Here is a 10025-nt window from a genome sequence, read left to right on the forward strand (position 1 = left end):
ATTAACTACGCAATAAATTGAACTGTTAGTTCTTTGTCCTGAGATCTCTATGAAGAAAATTAGAGGACTTCTGAGAAAATTCTTAGTGAAAAAGAAAGTGAGTTTTTTGGTTTTTGTTTGTTTGTTTGTTGCATATCCCTAAATGGCAAGATACATATATAAATCATTATTATAGTGGAAGAAAATAATGATAATAACTTGACGTAACTAGGAAATATCTGTATTGGTCAGCTTTATATTTGATGGACACAATACTCAACACTCACAACTCAAAGGAGGGAGGTTTAATCTGGCTAATGGGTTAGGAGATTTACTAGGTTGGCTGGTTCTAATCAGAAGCACCATGTTGGACAGCCAGGTCAGAGGAAAGATGCTTACAAAACTCAGAAAGCAGAGTAGTAGAACAGTGCATACAGGGAGGTGTAAGAGATCAAACATAGGCCTGCAGGCATAGCTCCAGGAGCCATCTTGAAATAACGAGAAATGTGCTTCAGTAATCCTAAAGGTGGATCACAATGACAATCCAAGTTGACATTGTCTTCTAACTGCCACATTTTGTCCATTGAAACCCCAAGCACAAGAAAAGCCATATTTAATTTCTCACACTCAATCTCTAAATAAAGACAATAGCCAGTTTATAATTCCATCTAACATAATACATCTATCTATCCCACGTGCAAGCAGAAATTCAATAATCCCTTCTTGAAGTCTCAAGAATTCCTGTAGTTTCAAAAGTCCAAATCCAAGGCTCTTCTGAAATTCATTGCAAACTCTTTGCTGTAAATCTCTGCAGAAATCAAAAACAAGTTACATAAGCTCAAGGTACAAGGGCACATAATGAACATTACCAATGCAAAAGAGAAGAAAACAAATTAAAAAAACAGGTCTAAAGCAAAACGTGGCAGCACAAACATTAAGTCCTATAGTTCTATATTGAACATCTGGGGCATATGATGGGAAAATGTGAGTTCAGTTGGTTAGGCATGACACTGTCTTTATGTCTTTGCTGACTGTAATCCACATAGCCTTCCACTGGGGCTGACTCCACACAGGGCTTACAGTTTCCTCAGTCAATTTCCATGTGTCTGGCGCCTCTGATATCCTAGGGTCTCCACTGTGGCTTTGATTAATTTCTAGATTTCCATACACTGACTTGTCAGGGCCGCCTTGCATGTCATTCTGAGTCTTCCACTGGGATCTAGGTGGATGTCACCCTGCCTCCAATACTTTGGCATTCTGCCTGCTGATAGTATGAGCATTATATGGATGGAACCAAAATCTCCTGTCATTTTGAGCAGCAGCCAGAAAATATTGAACCATGATAGTAAGAGCTTCTGAGTGCTTGGATGGCTGAGCACTGTGGAAAATCCTGTAGAACCTAGAAGCCCTTTCTGGAATGTGAGTTCCAGTGACTTTCTTATCAAATGAAAAGTTTACACTTTTATATGCTGAAGCCTGTAATTAATGGGATCCTGCTGATCCCTGAGATAGCCCAAGGCACCTTTTTCTCTTATTCTTGTACAAAGTAGTTGATTTCATTTTAATGGTTTTAATCTTTCCAACATTTACATATTTTTCAATACCAAATTTATACGTGATTCTTTCTAGATCTTACTTCAGTTTTCTCTTTTTGCTCCTCTACCTTATGCCTCTGAATTTTACTAGAAATGTGACTAAAAACATCTCACCGTACCAATGCCACAATCTAAATGTTGGACTGTCTTGAAATTTTATCTGCCAGATTAGTCTACTGTCTGTAATCTGAATCTCCTGAAAAGTCTCAAGACATAAGTAATAAGGTAGATTTTTTGTTAGAGTGTAAAACACATGACCTCCAGTTCAATTGCCAGCGTAGTACTTGTTCCCAACCAAAACCTGCTGAAGCTGACCTGTACTGTCAACACTCCTAGGAGCATTCTGGTGTTTTAAGTACTGATATGAATAAGCCATGAAGCTCATTTAAAGCCTTCTGGGGTACCTAGCTCATATCTGTGCAACTTTACAGACTCTTTTAACGAAGTAGTGTTAAAAGCTTCTGAACCTCATGGTCATGTAAATTTATAGCAATGACTTTACTTCTGGTAGTAATTTTCTGTATTAGTCAAATTTCCTTTGCTGGACATAAAACTTAATATTCATAGCATAAAGTAGAAGAGATTTAATTTGACTTATGATTTACAGAATTCAGTCAATAATCACATGGTTCAAAGGCAGTAATATCATAGAAGAAAGGCATGGTGGAGGAGAGGTGCTTATTACATAGTAACCAGGAAGCAAAGAAAGGAAACATACAAGAGTGACTAGACTAGGCAGAAGACTAAATGTAGAGCCTAGTGGCATATCTTCCAGACCCAGAAGACACACTCACACTTCCACCAATCTCTGGAGCAGACTCCAAAGCCAATTAAAATTGACATTGCTGCAAGTGCCACAGTACCCAAATTGTTTTTCTCAAGAATCAAAAATGCTAGAAAAGTGATTCTGTTACAGTACCGGGGATTGAACCCACGACCACCTGCTTGCAAGGCAGGTGCTTATGCCGCTGAGCTAAATCTCCAGCCCCAAGAAAAAGGATTCTCAATATACAAAGCTCCTCATGATATTATCGATGACAGACTCTGTTGATCTGCTTCTAGTACTACATGATTTTCATTTTCATGATACCAACATGGTTGCCACATGCCAAGCATCTCATCTATTATCCAGAGAACAAAACAATAGTAAAAAGAGCAAATGTGCTGATAGGTGACTTAAATGATTTTTGGGAATTAGCCCATGTCCTCTTATATCTTATTGTCCAAAGGATGGGTTAAGTTATTGTATTTATTTAAAACATGTTACAATTAATTTTTTAGAGCTTTAGAATAAAGAAAGTAAACTGAAGGGGGATGTGAATATTTTTTGAGAAATCATCAATATAATCATACCTCCAATATGCTTTATTGGTAATAAATGCTGTGAGAACTAACCATGGTTAAAACAATTTCAGATGTTATTTGTAAGTCTGCCAATACGTTCTTTATAAGTTAGCTGTTTTGTTGTGGCAAAAGAAAAAAAAAACTGTGAAATATGAGATTGGTTTTCTTGAGAATAAAAGATCTAAATTATTAAAAGAAAAGTTCTTTTTCTCCATTATGTAAAGGTTCTGTTTTCTATGAGTTATTTTATGCTATCATGTGAAATTCTGTCAACTTCACTTAATTGCTGTGTTAAAAATAATTTTGCTGGTTTTTTTTTCTTTTTAAAGATGTAAAGATGTAGGGAGTCATGAACAATTTTTGAGCAGTTGTCTACAAGTTTCCTGAACAGTGTCATGTTCAATTATGCAGCATCCTCAGTCCCATGCCATCTACCTTATTGAGCAAGCAAACATCCAGGTATAGAAGATTGTGGGAGAAACTTGAACATGATAGAAATTTAATTTTTAAAAAACAGGGTAGTATCATAGGTTTGAGAGAAGTGATAAATGTAAGGACTACCGACAACTGTCAGAATTTTGTGCTAAATTTAATAGCAAATAACAAAATGTGCTAAATTCTATAAATAGATTAGGATATTTCATTTGTTTTTTGCACATTAAATGGTAATAAAAATGAATTTGAGGTAGGTTTTATGTATAAATCATAATGCCTGATATTTTATCGGGTATTTATTGTTTTACTAAATTAATATTCTTTTAAAAGGTTAGAATAAAGCATGCACATAGGCAACAGATTGTGCTAGCAAATCCATGGTACATATAATCATATAAAAGCAATGAAAAGAATGTTGATAAATAGAGAATGCATTTAATAGCTAATATTATTTTTAACAAACTATGAATTTGTAACATCTAAAATATGTAACATCACCATGGAATTGGCAGTAATGTGTAATAAAATGTAAATAACTCTTAAAATGCTCACAAAAAGTGAGCTCGGATAAGTTTCTCCTAGATGATCACATATTAAAACATGGCCTGGAGTCCCTGCTTATTTATTCATAGTAGGACTGACCTAGAAAGTTGCATGAGATTCCAAATGTTGTTGTCTTGGGAATAATTTAAACATAAGCACAATAATTCCAGTAATTCTTTTTTTACTTACTGTGTAGTCATATTTCCAAACTCTTTTTTACTAGAGGATCTCAGCAAAATAACCATCATTGTACTGATACTGACTGAGCCCTTAGACTCGTTGCCCTCGGGAGATGAATGCTAAAATAAATTAATGTAGAGTTTGTATCACAGGAAAGAGCAGCAGAAGACAGGTGACAAAGTGGCTGGGCATGAAATTGCCGTTGACTCCATGATAGAGGGAAAACACTGCATAACTTGAATTTTATCCACTAATTCCAAACCATTAAGACACTGGTCCTGATTTTTCCCCATGAGAAAACTGCGGGATCTAAAACTGTGAATGGTGAAGCACTGAATCCTCGGAGAAACATGCTCTTTTTGAAGGCCTCATAACTTCTGTACCCTAGTGACAGCGCCCTTCAACAGTACTGGCTTTGTGTTGACAGACTGCCTAACTTTTAAAGTCATAAACCTTTGTTTTATTTTACTTAGGTTTGTTGTTTTATGCAGCACTTTCGATGCTTTGAAGTAAAATCTATTAATTGATTTTAAAGGAGAAAAATAAATCTGAACAAAAAAAGTCATTCATTAGTTTGTTCACTAGGGTGCTTTCTCAAATCAGTCCTTGAAAAAATAGAGTCCCCAAAATGTGGTTTAATGCAGTTTTTTTTCCCAAAGTAGACAGGATTATGGCACATTTTTCTGCTATGTTTTTCCTGTTTGTTTCTACAACTTCAATCTGGGAATCTTGGATCCATAAAATCTATAATGAAATTTTACTGCAACCTAAACTATATGTAACTCTTTTAAATGCTAAACTCATAGTTGCCTATTTAAGACATTAAAAATAATACGTGATTAGTTTTAAGTATATGAGGAATTAAAATAATAACCTATGGTTCGGATATATTGGTCCTAAAGTCTATTATATGTGGCAAGTAGTTGAAAACATCTGTTAAGTTTAGACTTTCAAAGTTAAAACACATGCTATACTCTAGGAAAATACTCAGTCATGAAGAGAATAAGATATAATTTCCAATCTGAAGAAGTAAAATATTTTTAAATTATTTTCATGTGTCAGAAAAGAAAAAACAGAGGAAACTGAACACCGAGGCAGTGACTAGCCAAACACTATATCTAAATAAAAATGTGTCAAAGATTCTGTTACATCCAAATGACTATTTTTCTCCTTTAGCACAGAAAAATTATTAAGGCTGGACAAAAATCTAAGCATGGTTACCTGCTGCTTCAAGAAGATATGAGTTTCAAAAAAGACTAACAGAGCAAACTTTGAAAATAATCAAATAGAAATTGTAAAGAGAATAATGTTGCATTAAGATAAATTTAAGAATCAGTGCAAACATTAAGCATTCCATAAGTGCGGTCAAAGAGAGAGTTACTGAACTGGAAGTTACATCTGAAAGAATAACTGCATATCTATCCTGTAGATAACATGGGTTAAATAAATTTAAAAAATGAAAAATAGGTTAAAATACATGGATAGTGGACTGAGAAGATACAAGCAACTGAATACAATTTCCAGGATATGAAAATGTAGGGAGTCATGAACAAATAATAACAGACCATTTTTCCAGAAATGAAGACTGACGTTGCCATGTACTTACTGTGTCCCCCAGAATTCATCCATTGGAAATTTAATTCTCTACTCAGCAGGGCTGGAAAGTTATTTCTTCCTCCTTTGGGTGGTATTTCTTCCTCCTGGATAACACAATGTTCAAGGTGCCGCCTTGAATGAAGACAGAATCTTTACCAGGTACTGTTGACTTGATCTTGGACTTTCCTCCCTCTAGAATGTGAGAAACAAAACTGTCTTCTTTATATTTATTACCAAGATTGGTGGTATTTTCTTGTGGCTGCACAGATAAATCGAAACAGATATGATGAATCTTCAGGTTGAGACAGAAAGCCCAGATCTTAACCAAAATAATTGAAACTAGTAAACTTACAAAATCAGTGTAGTAAAATCAGAATATTACAGAAGTAGAACCAACTATTCTGATATGATTTAATACTCAGACTAAAATGGGGTTAGATGCTCCTGAGTCTTAGTCACATCCAATAGCTCCTGGAAAACAGGGAGTAAATCTTTCTTCATTGCATATATTGGTTCATTCATTCGTTTGTTTGTTTGTTTTCACACAGGAAATGGAACCCAGGACTCCACCCCCAAGTTTCACCCCTAAGCCTTATTATTATTATTATTATTATTATTATTTTTAGGACTGGGTTTCCCAGGTAGAATTCCTAATCACAATCCTTGTCTTAACCTCTCTGAGAGCTAGTATTACTATTTCATTTAAAAATTTTTGGTGTATAGTATAGAGTCTCACATTTAAGTAACATCTGACAAGGCAGAGTGAAATTCCTGCTATGATAGGACTATATGAAAACTAATTTATGAACATAGAGAAAGAACAGATTCTTTTTGAACAGAATAATGAACAAATCCTAATGAAAGAGGCAGAACATCAAACAGATGTAACTTACCTGACCATTGAACTCAGAGACAACGCAAGTCAAAATCTGGAGGCAAATATCAGTGCGTGGAAGACTGTGTAATCCGAGTTACCTCGAATATAGGAGAGAATGAAGTACAGACAGATGGGTGCCACAGGATTTGCTTGCCTATATCTGTAATGTTGCACATGCAGCTAGACTAAAGAACTTCAGACCCCAATTCTGATATAATGGAATCTAGAATTATCCTAAAAGCAAAGAAGATCCCTTGAGTCTGTCTGAATATTGAACAATGATTGAACCTATGCGTTGGAAGGATCAATCCTAAAGATTAAATAATAAATATTAAAGACAGAGGCTTCTTGTCACATGAATGTCACATAGTTGGAGAAGAGGGTTGTCAGGATGGGAAGAAAATAATCATGTGTACTTCTGAAGTTTTGAGTAATTCCAGTTCTGTGTTTGTGTTTGTGTGTGTGAATGGATAAAAAAAGGGTAGCATATGTGCAATCATACACTCAAATTTACAAAATATTCTGGGTCTGTTATAGTTTAATTGACATTTAGCTTAAAAATCACTGGTGTGGTTTTTATCTATTTGGTCAAAGTTGAATTATTTTAAATGCTGGTTCTCAACTCTCTCATCTGACCTTAGTTTGGGAGGCATGATTGCTGTGAGAATTAAATGAAATAATTAATTAAATATAATAGCAAATATAAGGAATCTAGCTACAGTACTTTGCTCATATAGACATTAATAATAGTTGTTTAATAAGAGAATGACATCTTTCCATTTGACTTAAAACTTCTCAGAGCTTTTTGCTCCCAGATAATGGCAATTTATCTTCTTATCTATGGGTGATGATTTTGCGTGTTAAACATCTCTTACGTAACTTACACTTAGACATCTAAGTCTAGGTCTTTATTTTAATCATAAACTTTTGAAAGTGTTCTTCTCACACCATAGCATTAACCATGTTACATGCATTTAGCACGGTACAGCTGATGAGGATGCCCTTATTAGGGTTAAAACAAGACTCATTTGAGGCAAGAAGGAATTAGCAGCTAGTAAAGTGCATGAGTAGAAGGAATGTATCTACAGCATGAGATAAATGAGTCCGTCCTATTAGAAAACAGGGAACACCTTCAGTGCTCAGCATTGCTGTCTTACCTTGTCTGCACAGTCTTCTTGAGCCAAGAAAACCAGATTTTCCTTGGTATGGTTAAATGGCTTGAGCTAGGAACAAGGACTGAGCTGATATAGGAGGAGAATTTGATATTGACATAACATAGGGTTTGTAACCACCAAGCCTGACACACAGCAGAATGGTATCTAACAATTTCTGTGCCAGTGGGCTCTGCTTATATACAACCTCACCTGCCTTCTAGTCAGTTACAGGAATAAGTATCAGCCATTTCTAAGGTCACTGGATTTTAGCCTGTGATATGCAACAATGCTCTTTCCACTTTACAGATTCGATTTAATATATGGCTTCAAATATTTTAAGCACAAGATTAACTTCATACTGATTAGATTCTAATGAAATTAACATCACTTGCTTGATGATCATCTGCTTGATGCCATTGCAAATTTGGCGTTTAATGATCTAATATTTATAACAATCCTGAAATAGTTATTTTAATATTTTCACACCTTTCTAATTACTGAATAACTATAAAAACATCTATGAGATGACATTGAATAAAATATTGCAAAATATTTTGTTTAGAGTGCTTCCAACAATGGATAATAAAGATTTTCCACAAAGACTAAACCAAATGTACATGCTATCAACACACACACACACAATCAGAACAAACAACACTAAAATGAGTATTGTGGCAGTTTCTGGTTCTTGGACCATGAGGGCTTTTTAGTGTTCTTCTTGTGAATATTCCCGTCCTTGTGATATTCTAAACTATGTGCCGATATGTGTCTCAATGTTTAGAGAACAACTATTACATCAGCGATTATACTCCTAATGAGAAAAATATATACTCAAGGTTACATAAGGAATAAATGGCCCAGTTTGTCAATTCTTCCTCGTTTTGAAGCAGGTGACAGGGGGAGTTCACTTGATCTAAGCTCAGAGTTTTGAGTTGTTCTTTGCTGCATTTATTTTTCCAGGAGAGTTTCTCTGCCATGTGTTAGAGGCCAGGAAGAAGAAGAATGGGCCCTTCACTTAATGATGACAAATAGCAGCTTTGGTCCTTACCTGGGAGGCTGTGGCAACCTGGGTTTGCCTTTTGTGTGTGTCCAGGAGCAGCGGGAAGGAATTCAGCCTGGTAGCTGGATGCTGGCCGGGCTTCGGGTTGGCGTGTGTCTAACATTGTCTGGGGAACGCGCTGTGCCCGCCGAGACACACTCCTCTCCCAAGGACTAGAGCTAAGAAAACAAAAACTCCTGGTGCCAAGGCTACAGGCCTTATCTGTAAATCACTTCATTTTCAGTCTTTTCAAGGGTACTTTGACCTTAGTTCAGAGCTGGAGCAGGCACAACACATCCATTTTTCAATGACAGCCCAAAAGATCAAATACCTTTGGCTCTACCGATTCTTGATACTGTGTCACATTTCCTATGGGAGCATCTTTTTAGAAGATTCCAAGAATATGTGAGAATGTGTGTGGGTATGTGTGTATTTTTATGTGTATGTATGTACATACATCTATATATACATGATTATTAATCTACAGTGTATACAAAAAGTAGACTTGCTTCTTGATATTTTAGAAATATTAAAAATTTAATAACATTATGAGACTTCAACCTGCATACTAGGATAAAAATGTCAACATAAAGAGAAAATAAGAAGATACTTTCTTTCCAACTTGTGTTTTAGTGGAAAGTGGTATTAGTGATTTTTCAACTCATATATTTATGAAGTTCAAAATGAAGACTAGAAAATATCTCAAGGTCAGAAAGTGAATTCACTCCTGAATAGAACACAATCTTCACCTCCTGTCTTCATTTCAGTTCTCTAGGGATGACTATCTTGACATATGCAAAGCATTTAGAAAATATGATTTACATAGTTATCATTATTACAATAAAAATTGCAATGATAAAAATGACTGAAAATATTAACTGGCATAATCTCAGGGCATGAAATTGATAGCGATTTTACTTTTTGGCTATTATCAGACTTCAAATATGTACTTAAATATTTATTACTTAATGATAATATGAATTTAACAATTATCAGCCAACCCTTCCTGCTGTTAGACAGTTCATAGTACCACCAGTTCATTTTCATAGCCCATTTCCTTAATAGGCTCTTGTAAATATATATCAAAAATTGTAAGATGACAGGACCCACAGGACCCAAGATGGCACCTTTCTATTTCTGCAATTCTTGAGCTATAAACTGGATTTTAAATGTAATGTTAGTTTCATAACACGGTGAATCCAAATTAGGTTCAAATTATAATCTTTCCCAAGCAACCGTGCAACAGTCTGTAGGGGAAGTTTTCCATTGTGAATCAGTCCAGA

General features: G+C 35.2%; 1 long non-coding RNA gene across 1 annotated transcript; it reads right to left on the bottom strand.

The window, feature by feature from the left end:
* Positions 1–269: 269 nt before the first annotated feature.
* On the bottom strand, positions 270–8934 carry LOC134478772 (uncharacterized). The gene is made up of 3 exons (XR_010051669.1): positions 8752–8934; positions 5683–5864; positions 270–787 (listed from the first exon to the last, which is right to left on the bottom strand). It is a non-coding gene; the product is annotated as an uncharacterized LOC134478772 (long non-coding RNA).
* Between the last annotated feature and the right edge of the window lie 1091 nt (positions 8935–10025).

This window comes from Cavia porcellus, unplaced genomic scaffold (genome assembly GCF_034190915.1).
Source record: "Cavia porcellus strain 051 isolate PalLab524CR breed Dunkin Hartley unplaced genomic scaffold, mCavPor4.1 scaffold_14, whole genome shotgun sequence".
NCBI classification, from domain to species: Eukaryota; Metazoa; Chordata; class Mammalia; order Rodentia; family Caviidae; genus Cavia; species Cavia porcellus.